This window comes from Rhinopithecus bieti, unplaced genomic scaffold (genome assembly GCF_001698545.2).
Source record: "Rhinopithecus bieti isolate Rb0 unplaced genomic scaffold, ASM169854v2 scaffold_58095, whole genome shotgun sequence".
Lineage (NCBI taxonomy): Eukaryota > Metazoa > Chordata > Mammalia > Primates > Cercopithecidae > Rhinopithecus > Rhinopithecus bieti.
The window spans coordinates 1047091-1056775 of record NW_016823660.1 but is presented as its reverse complement, the minus strand read 5'-3'; the positions used below and the strand labels follow the sequence as shown (position 1 = coordinate 1056775).

Below are 9685 nucleotides of genomic sequence, written 5' to 3'. Positions count from 1 at the left end.
TCCCTCCCTCCCTTCCTTCCTTCCTTCCTCTCTCTCTCTCTTTCTTTCTTTCTCTCTTTCTTCTGACTCTGTCTCCCAGGCTGGAGTGCAGTGGTGCGATCTCGGCTCACTGCAACCTCTGCCCCCTGGATTCTAGCAATTCTCCTACCTCAGCCTCCCGAGTTATGGGGATAAAAGGTGCATACCACCACACCTGGCTAATTTTTGTATTTTTAGTAGAGATGAGGTTTCACCATGTTGGACAGGCTGGTCTCGAACTCCTGACCTCAGGTGACCCTCCCACCTTGGCCTCCCAAAGTGCTGGGATTACAGGCATGAGCTACTGCTCTGGGTGCCATTTTCTCCTGTATGATGCTTTGGATAATTTGATGTCTCTAAGAGTTCTGAGAGTTGTCTGGGCTTTAATTTTTGGTTCACCGAAGCAGCACTGATGAACACAGGGCCATTCAGGTGACGGGACTTCCTGGTGTCACGTGCGAAGATGCTGCTGATGCTCACACAGACACACAGAGAGGCTGATTAGTGTCACCACTCAGATGGTTTTCAACATCATTTTACCACCAAGACAGCAGGCCCAGATTCTCCTGCGCAAAGAGAGGTGAGGTGTGGGGTGGTGGGTGTGGAGGAGTTTGTGGGGGGTTAGTAAAGGACAAACAACAAGTGACATCTCCTGGCTTAGAGTCCTCTCAGATATCTGAAACGATATTGCTTGGAGCCTCCTTACCATTATATTGCCCCTTAGTCTACTAGGTAGAGCAGAGGTGCCAAGATGTAGAGTGCAGGACAGTTTGGGGGCACAAGGGGTTTACTGCAGTCATGAACAAGAGCATTGATCCTTCATAGGTGGAGGTGGCTGTATCCCCAGGAATCCCAGAGAGCCTGTCATAGATGCTTCTTTGTGGCAGTAGTCAGGGTTCTCACCTGGGCTGTAAATTGGACTCCTCTGGGGAGCTTAGACAATACCAGGCCTGATGCCCATACCCCACCCCATACCCCTCTCTGACCCTGATTTGTGCTTCTGTTGGTCTGGACCAGGCCTACGTATCAGAGTTTTTAAAAAGCTGCCCAAGTGCAGCCAGGGTGAAGAATTTTTGAGTTCTAGGTTAATCCTTTGGGCTTTTAAAGGGTATGAATTTTCCTACACAACAAAGGAAACAATCATTGAAGTGAAAAGGCAACATATGGAATGGGAGAAAATATTTGCAAATTATCCATTTGATAGGAGGTGAATAGCCACAATATATAAGGAACTCATATAGTTCAGAAGCCTAAAAACAAATAACACCATTAAAAGTGGGTAAAACATTTCCCCAAAGAATTCATACAAATGGCCAACAAGTACATGAAATGTGCTTAATTAATATCACTAACCATCAGGAAAATGCAAATCAAAACCAGAGTGAACTATCACCTAAACATGTTAGGGTAACTATCACCAAAAAGACAAAGATCAGCATTGGCAAGAATGTGTGGAAAAGGGAAACTTGCACAGTCTTGATGGGAATGTCAATTAGTACAGCCATTATGGAAAACAGTATGGAGGTTCCTCAAAACACTCAAAATAAAACACCCATATGATCCAGCAATCTCAAATCTGAGTATATATCCAAAAGAAAGAAAATCACTATCTCAAAGAGATATCTGCACTTCCAAGTTCGTTGCAGCGTTATTCACAATAGCCATGATAAAAACAACCTACATGTCCCTCAGTGGATGAGTGGATAAAGAAAATGCCATGAACACACACACACACATTATGAAGTATTAATTACTTTATTATTATTATTCCTATTATTATGTTTTGAGATGGAGTCTCATTCTGTCACCCAGGCTGGAGTCAGTGACATCATCTCAGCTCACTGCAACCTCTGCCTCCTGGGTTCAAGTGATTCTCCTGCCTCCGCCTCCCAAGTAGCTGGGACTACAGGTGCACACCACCACGCCTGGCTAATTTTTGTATTTTTAGTAGAGACAGGGTTTCACCATGTTGGCCAGGCTGGTTTCGAACTCCTGACCTTGTGATCCACCCACCTCAGCCTCCCAAAGTGCTGGGGACACAGACATGAGCCATCACGCCTGGCTCAATTAATTTTTTTGAGACAGCGTTTCACTCTGTCACACAGACTGGAGTGCAGTGGCACGATCTTGGCTCACTGCAACCTCCACCTCCCAGGGACAAGCAATTCTTGTGCTTCAGCCTCCGAGTAGCTGAGACTATAGGGGCACGCCACCACGCCTGCCTAATTTTTGTAATTTTAGTAGAGACTGTGTTTCACCATGTTGGCCAGGCTGGTCTCGAACTCCTGACTTCAAATGATCAGCCTGCCTTGGCTTCCCAAAGTGCTGGAATTACAGGCGTGAACCACCATGCCTGGCCTATTATTTAATCTTTAAAAGAAAGAAATCTTGTCATTTGTGACAACATTGAACCTGGAGGACATTTTGTGAAGTGAAATAGGACAGGCACAGAGAGACAAATGCTGATGTCACTTATATGTGGAATCTAAAGAAGTCAAACTCATAGAAACAGAGAGTAGGGGGTTGTTACCAGAGGTCGGACCAATGGAAAGTTAGAGGAAATGAGGAGTTGTTGGTTGAGGGGCACAAACTTTCAGTTATAAGATGAATAAGTTCTGCAGATCCAAGGTACAGCATGGTGACTATAGGATTAATAATAATGTATTCTATGTCTGAAATTTGCTAAGAGGTTAGCTCTTATCTCACCCCCTCCCCACCCCAACACACCACACACCATACAAAGGTAGCTGTGAAGCAATGGATATGCTAATAAGCTTAATTGTGATAATCATTTCACAGTGTATACATATATCAAAACATTATGTTGTGTATCTTAACTATATAGCTTTTTTGTTGTTCTTTTAGAGACATGGGTCCCATTCTGTCACCCAGGCTGGAGTGCAGTGGTGCCGTCATAGCTTACTGCAGCCTTGAGCCCCTGGCCTCAAGTGATCCTTCTCCCCAGGCTCCTGAATAGCTAAGGTGTGCATCACCACAGCCAGCCAATTTTTGTATTTTATGTAGAGATGAGGTCTCACTATATTGCCCAGGCTGGTCTCAAACTCTTGACCTCCAGTGATCCTCCCACCTTGGCTCCCCAAAATGTTGGGATTACAGACGTGAGCCACTGCACGTGTCCTTATTTGTTAATTATACTTCAATGAACCTGTGGAGGGTAAGAGCATAAGCCTTCTGAGGAGGTTTGGCACTTGGCTGTGATGCAGGCCTTCTGACTTTTTTTTTCTTTCTTTTTTAAATAATTAAAATAGAGATGGGGGTCTCGCAAGTCCAGGCTGGTCTCAAACTCCTGGTCTCAAGTTATCCTCCCACCTCAGCCTCCCGAAGTGCTGGGATTACAGGTGTGAGCCATGGTGCCCAGCCATGACTTTGTGACTCAGCTCATCTTTGCCTCACACTGGCTGATGTCAGCTTCTGCGATAGGTGAGGTTTTAAGGGGGGAGGAACGGGATTGGCAGGGGGCAGTTTTGCCATCAGAGTGGAGGCGAGGGGGCTGTTGTGGTGGCAGTCAGTGGCTGCCCGAGGATCTGGGAGAGACCCAGCAGGCAGTGAGGACAGTGGGTGGCAAAGGGCCTCAGAGTCCCAGCTCTGTGACCTCATAATTTTCCTGTGGGACCACAAAAGTGGCTTCCACAGGGCAGAGTGGTTATCAGCTGTGTCTCCCTCTTAGAGGTCCTCGGACACAATGAAACAGGGGTGAGACCGGCCCCTTTCTCCCATGCCTTAGATGGGGCTCCAGGGACTGCTTCAGGGAGATGTCAGAGGGCAGCCCGGACCGGGAAAGGAGGAAGAAAGCAGAGTGACAGTGGAAAGGGGAAAAGTACAAGAGGAATTGTTTGTGCACTTAGATCTGGACTTTCAGAACTGGTCAGGACCTGACAGATCCTCCAGCTCAGTTCTCCCAGCTCTCAAACACTGGCATCATTTATAATTCCCTGGAAAATCACCAGCAGGTAAATGAAAGAGAAGAGAAAAGAACAATATCCACCGGGAACCAGAGACTTCCACGCTCCAAAGATGGTCAATCTCCACCAGGAATTAAGTTCAGTATGAAATCAAGTTACAGTACTTCTTTCTTTAGCACTTAAAATGGATTTTATCTGATGAATGTCCAACAGAGACAAGGGCAACTCATGGAGGAGCTGTTTCCTCACCCCGTATGGCAGCTAGTTCCTCATTTGTCCTTCAGAGGGATCTAGAATCGTTCATTCACTTAATATTTATTGAGCATCTACTCTGTGCTGAGCACTGTTCTAGATGCTCAAACAGAGTGGTGAACAATCAGGTGAGGGAGGATCCTAGCCAGCAGGAGTTTACAGCATCCTGCGTGAGGGGGCTTAGGACAGGCCACCCCAAACTATGACTGAAGGAGATTAGCATATGCCATCCCCAAATATACCTCTTTGGCTTAAAGGATTATGTTGATTTGATTATTCTGAGAAACTGCAGACACAGGAGAAGCCCTGAAATGTTAGCCTTCTGGAAGATAAATTTACATCTACAAAGGAAATCTCCATTTGTAAGTGTGTCTTCCTCTGCACTAGGAAGAGAAGGATGACTGAATCAGAGAAGTCTCTTGGCAGAGAAAGCAGGGACTTCAGTCTGCAGACTGGAGAGAACATACCTTTGTTTTATGATGATTTTTCTGGCCATCTCATCTTAACTGGGTCTTTCCCTACACTTCCTTTCTTTGTAGTTTAAATTACCCCTTTGAGATCTATTCTAGAGATTATTCATGTCTCTGATTTATCTCCCATGGATACAAGAGGTATATATGCTATTAAACTACTGTTTGTTTTTCTCTTGTTAATCTGTCTTTTGTTACAGAGAAGCCCAGCTAAGAACTCAGGAAGGGTGGAGGAGAAAATTATTTTTCCTGCCCTACATGGATGAGATGGATGGCAAACAAATGCTTAACTGGCAATGCTAAGTGGCATGGAGAACATGAAGTTGAGAGCAGCTTGGGAAGGCTGGTGTGTGTGAGTGGGGTCACTATTTTCAGTAGAGTGATGGGGAAGGGGCTGGCTAGCAGGGGAACCCTGAGCAGAAACCTGGAAGATCTGGAGGAGCCCATGTATGCAGAGGTGGAATAGGGGTGGCACTCAGAGGGAACGGCAAGTACGAAAGCCCTAATTGGGGTTTCCTGAATGTATAGGACTAGCAAGGAGGCTGGTGTGGCTGGAGAGAAGTTGTAAGACTGATAAGTTCATTGGCCCATGCACACAGCATGTCGCCAGGTTGCAGCAGAGAAAGGGGTTCAATTCTAGGGTCACTGAATGAGGAAATGGGAGGAAATCTCAAGTCTGTCTCCCCAAGGAGTTTGGAAGTTAGGGTTTTCAAAGGTTTTGGAGTGGGTTGAAGTGTGGAGATTGTTGATTGGTAGAAGAGTGAAGGGTGAAGTCACGAGACAGGGAGATGAAGAAGCTGTGTTCTCAGGCTCACCCTGTTCCTCTGTGGGGGTCTTCAAGCTGGCTGCTAGAATTTGGGGTCCAAAAAACATCTTAAGCAATCCTTAACCAAATGCATTATGATTCTAATGTTAGAGATCCTGTCTATAGGAACAATGAGGATGCAAACGGGAAGGATCTGGTGCCAGCTGACTTTCAGCAACAAGGAAATCGGCCTGAGTGCAGCCTGATGAATCTTTGATTGTAATTATATTTTTGTCCAGAACCACGGCATGCAATTCTTGTCAACCCTCTGGGATTGGTTTAAAAGCGATAACTTTGAAAAGAGAAAATGGGGGAATGTTGGCCAATGAGGCCACAGAAAGCCTGACCTCACAGGGCCTTGTGTAGTCAAGGGTTAATCTTACCCAAAGAGAGGTCTGGTCTTGGCTTTGTGCTCCTGGGAGGTGATCTCTGTGGCCTTGCAATGTCTTGCCTGGTAAAAGTGGTTTTGTTTTTTGTTTTTTTTTTTACCTTGGGGCCTTGGGGTACACTGGATTGTGAAACAATATGATGGGGACCTTACGTCATGTCATATCAACTTGATTTCTGGAGAAAGTTTTGATTTCTGGAGGAAAACAAAACATCAGCCATGAAGACAGTCAACCATATCTATGTAGTGAGCCCCAAGAAAACCTCTGGCCACCAAGGCTCAGATGACCTTTCCTGGTTGGCCATACTCTGTGTGCACTATTATGCATTATGGCTAGGAGAAGTCAGTGCTATCTGTTGTTCCACTGGGAAAGGACCCCTGGGAGCTCCACGTGTGGGACTCTCTTGCACTTGGCCCCATGCGTGTCTTCTCTTGGTGAATTTAATCTGTATCCTTTCCCTGTAAGAAACCATAACCACGGGTATAATAGCTGTCAGTGAGCTCTGTGAATATTTTCAATGAGTTATCAAAAATTGAGGGTGGTCTTGGGGACCCCAGAACTTGCAATTGGTGTCAGAAGTGAGAGTTGTCTTGGGACCAGCTCCTAACTTTACAGGCTTGTAGAATGTCTAATGGACTTTGGCTCTTACTTTATATGAGTTGAGGGCCATTGTTTTTCAGGCTTTGAGCAGAGGAGTGACATAAGCTGACTATAGATATATATTTATTATTATTATACTTCAAGTTCTGGGATACATGTGCAGAACACACAGGTTTGTTACATAGGTATACATATGCCACGGTGGTTCCCTGCACCCATCAACCCATCATCTACTTAGGTATTTCTCTGAATGCTATCCCTCCCCTTGCCCCCATCCCCTAGACAGGCCCCAGTGTGTGATGTTCCCCTCCCTGTGTTCATGTGTTCTCATTGTCAACTCACACTTATGAGTGAGAACATGCAGTGTTTGGTTTTCTGTTCCTGTGTTAGTTTGCTGAGAATGATAGTTTCCAACTTCATCCATGTCTCTGCAAAGGATGTTAAATTATTCTTTTTTTATGGCTGCATAGTATTCCATTGTGTATATGTGCCACATTTTCTTTATTCAGTCTATCATTGATGGGCATTTGGGTTGGTTCCAAGTCTTTGCTATTGTGAATGAATAGTGCTGCAATAAACGTACGTGTGCATGTGCCTTTTTTTTTTTAGATGGAGTCTCCCTCTGTCACCAGGCTGGAGTGCAGTGACAAGATCTCGGCTTGCTGCAACCTACAACTCCCTGGTTCAGGCGATTCTCCTGCCTCAGCCTCCTGAGTAGGTGGGATTACAGGCATGTACCACCATACTCAGCTAATTTTTGTATTTTTAGTAGAGACGGGGTTTCACCATGTTGGCCAGGATGGTCTTGATCTCCTGACCTCGTGATCCATCTGCCCCGCCTCCCAAAGTGCTGAGATTACAGGCATGAACCACCATGCCTGGTGCTGGCATATGTGTCTTTATAGTAGAATGACTTATAATCCTTTGGCTAGATACCCAGTAATGGGATTGCTGAGTCAAATGGTAGTTCTGGTTCTAGATCCCTGAAGAATTGCCACACAGTCTTCCACAATGGTTGAACTAATTTATATTCCCACCAACAGTGTAAAAGCTTTCTTATTTCTCCACATCCTCTCCAGGATCTGTTGTTTCCGACTTTTTAGTGATCACCATTCTAACTGGCATGAGATGGTATCTCATTGCGGTTTTGATTTGCATTTCTCTAATGACCAGTGATGATGAGCTTTTTTTCATATGCTTGTTGGCTGCATAAATGTCTTCTTTTGAGAAGTGTCTGTTCATATCCTTCGCCCACTTTTCGATGGGATTGTTTGTTTTTCTGTTGTAAATTTGTTTAAGTTCCTTGTAGATCTGGATATTAGCCCTTTGTCAGATGGATAGATTGCAAAATTTTTCTCCCATTCTGTAGGTTGCTTGTTCACTCTGATGATAGTTTCTTTTGCTGTGCAAAGCTCTTTAGTTTAATTAGATCCCATTTGTCAATTTTGGCTTCTGTTGCAACTGCTTTTGGTGTTTTAGTCATGAAATCTTTGCCCACGCCTATGTCCTGAATGGTATTGCCTAGCTTTTCTTTTACGTTTTTTATGGTTTTAGGTCTTATGTTTAAGTCTTTAAACCCTCTTGAGTTAATTTTTGTATAAGGTGCAAGGAAGGGGTCCAGTTTCAGTTTTCTGCATATGGCTAGCCAGTTTTCCCAAGATCATTTATTAAAAAGGGAATCCTTTCCCCACTGCTTGTTTTTGTCAGGTTTGTCAAAGATCAGATGACTGTAGAGGTGTGGTGTTATTTCTGAGGTCTCTGTTCTGTTCCATTGGTCTATATATCTGTTTGGTACCAGTACCATGCTGTTTTGGTTACTGTAGGCTTGTAGTATAGCTTGAAGTCGGGTAGCGTGATGCCTCAAGCTTGCTTCTTTTTGCTTAGGATTGTCTTGGCTATATGGGCTCATTTTTTGTTTCCATACGAAATTTAAAATAGTTTTTTCTAACTCTGAGAAGACAGTTAATGGTAGCTTGATGGGAATAGCATTGAATCTATAAATTACTTTGGGGAGTATGGCCATTTTCACAATATTGATTCTTCCTATCTATGAGCATGGAATGTTTTTCCATTTGTTTGTGTCCTCTCTTATCTCCTTGAGCAGTGGTTGGTAGTTCTCCTTGAAGAGGTCCTTCACATCCCTTGTAAGTTGTATTCCTAGGTATTTTATTCTCTTTGTAGCAATTGTGAATGGGAGTTCACTCATGATTTGACTGTCTATTATTGGTGTATAGAAGTGCTTGTGATTTTTGCAGATTTATTTTGTATTCTGAGACTGCCGAAGTTGCTTATCAGCTTAAGGAGTTTTTGGGCTGAGAAGACGGGGTTTTCTAAATATACAATCATGTCATCTGAAAACAGAGACAATTTAACTTCCTCTCTTCCTATTTGAATACCCTTTAATTCTTTCTCTTGCCTGATTGCCCTGGCCAGAACTTCCAATAATGTGTTGAATAGGAGTGGTGAGAGAGGGCATCCTTGTCTTTTGCTGGTTTTCAAAGGGAATGCTTCCAGCTTTTGCCCATTCAGTATGATATTGGCTGTGGGTTTGTCAAAAATAGCTCTTATTATTTTGAGATAAGTTCCATCAATGCCTAGTTTATTGAGTGTTTTTAACATGAAGGGGTGTTGAATTTTATCGAAGGCCTTTTCTGCATCTATTGAGATAATCAGGTGGTTTTTGTCATTGGTTCTGTTTATGTGATGTATTATGTTTATTGATTTGTGTATGTTGAACCAGCCTTGCATCCCATGGATGAAGCTGACTTGATCATGGTGGATAAACTTTTTAATGTGCTGCCGGATTCGATTTGCCAGTATTTTATTGAGGATTTTTGCATCAATGTTTATCAGGGATATTGGCCTGAAATTTTCTTTTTTTGTTGTGTCTCTGCCAGGTTTTGGTATGAGGATGATGCTGGCCTCATAAAATGAGTTAGGGAGGAGCCCCTTTTTTTCTACTGTTTGGAATAGTTTCAGAAGGAATGGTAACAGCTCCTCTTTGTACCTCTGGTAGAATTCAGCTATGAATCTGTCTGGTCCTGGGCTTTTTTTTTTTTTGGTTGGTAGCCTATTAATTACTGCCTCAATTTCAGAACTTGTTTTTGATCCATTCGAGGATTCAGCTCCTTCCTGGTTTAGTATTGGTAGGGTGTATGTGTCCAGGAATTTATCCATTTCTTCTAGATTTTCTAGTTTATTTGCATAGAGGTGTGTATAGTATTCTCT

General features: G+C 43.7%; 1 long non-coding RNA gene across 5 annotated transcripts in view; it reads left to right on the top strand.

Annotated features, from left to right (window-relative positions):
* Nucleotides 1-3679: 3679 nt before the first annotated feature.
* LOC108521732 (uncharacterized) overlaps nucleotides 3680-9685 on the top strand; it is a 20040-nt gene continuing 14034 nt past the window's right edge. For 3 of the 5 annotated variants that reach the window (XR_001883261.1, XR_001883259.1, XR_001883263.1), the window contains exons 1-2: nucleotides 3680-3989; nucleotides 4864-5009. This is a non-coding gene — a long non-coding RNA (uncharacterized LOC108521732). Of the gene's footprint in view, nucleotides 3990-4863; nucleotides 5016-9685 lie in introns of all 5 variants that reach the window. The other 2 variants (XR_001883262.1, XR_001883260.1) reach the window with 1 other exon arrangement.